The sequence below is a fragment of the Patiria miniata genome, unplaced genomic scaffold, assembly GCF_015706575.1.
Source record: "Patiria miniata isolate m_02_andy unplaced genomic scaffold, ASM1570657v1 HiC_scaffold_30, whole genome shotgun sequence".
NCBI classification, from domain to species: domain Eukaryota; kingdom Metazoa; phylum Echinodermata; class Asteroidea; order Valvatida; family Asterinidae; genus Patiria; species Patiria miniata.
In genome coordinates this window covers 8,834,686-8,836,066 of record NW_024037070.1, presented here as the reverse complement: position 1 = coordinate 8,836,066, position 1,381 = coordinate 8,834,686, and positions in this window count along the sequence as shown.

The following is a 1,381-nucleotide window of genomic DNA, read 5'->3' as shown; positions in this document are numbered from 1 at the left end:
CGCCCTGACCCAACTTCGTCCCCAGGGTGTTGAGCAGTACGCGCCCACCACTACCGGCTCTCTCATTTACTATTGGAAACGCGGTTGGAAATAAAGTGAATCACTGGGGACGAGGTTGGCCCTGGCCTAGTCTGGTCCCCCGACCTGACAATTTCCCCCGACGTCTACACGTCTAAATTGTAGGTCAGGCAGCCTCCGTAGCTAAAAATAAACATGACGACATTGACGGCCCTTTTTTAAAGCTCGACTTCGTTTCCGAATTCGCTTTATCGCATAAAGCTTTTAATGTTCCGATAATTTTTTTTTAAAATAAATCACTTGCTTAATATATCATACAGTTATGATATACAATATAATACTTCTGTTAAAAAACATTGACTAATTTTAACCTGGAATCTTCAAAGTTGGACACCCAAACAGCACTGTTAGCAGGCGGAGCCGAATTGAGACCACGCCGCGTTTTGGAAAATGCCGGTAACGGTCGTCAAATTCAAACTAGTGCATGACGCAGCAAAAAGTTCGCCCCTCGTATACGATCCGAGTGCAAAATCGTCGTTGAATTTCAAGTTTTCTAAATAAAAGCCATGGATATTAATTATCAACTAGTTTTTTAAGTTTTTAATAAGCAATTAGCAGTTAATAAAACCTATATTATACTCGGAAATACTCGGACACTATCTGATTGTCGACGAAATGAATTCGGCAAACTTCGGACAGTTTCGGAAAAAGGAGGAATTCCTCCCGTTTTAGTCACGTGATGTAAATTGTAATACATTGTATTACCGGAGGCTACCTGACCTAAGATTCATCAGGAATAGTCGGAATCTTTTGGTCTGGGAACCAGACTAGCCCTGGCCCTGTAAAAAAAGCAAACACTTGCACTTTGCAGCTCAGTCGAGTCGCGCACGCGCACGCGTGCAAACGCCACACACGTGACACGTGTTCAGTGTGAGCCACGTGCGCAGTCAGCCTGGGAGCGCTACTTTGGTTACCAAGTTGGTCTTGGCATTTTTAGCGCCATGGTCTTGGGAGATAAAATCCGTCCGTATGATCAATATGGGGTAAGTATCTATTTGCACGATAGCTGACAATGAAAAGCCATTTCAGGGGGCCTAGTGAGTTTGCTACTTTACAGTGATGAGTGACGCGCCTTGCATGCTTGTCCTTCAGTATAGTTCCGAAGCGATGAGCATGATGAACTGTAGCCCGAGTGCGTCCTGCCGTACAGTACTATCGCCTACTCTACAGCCAGACGCAGTCAGGCTATAAGAACGGGAGTTACTCAAGCTAGAATTCATCCTGACTCCGGTGGACTCCGTGGCTGTGCACAAAGTACCCCTCAGATTGACTTGGATTACGGGATGTAGCATAATCTGGTACG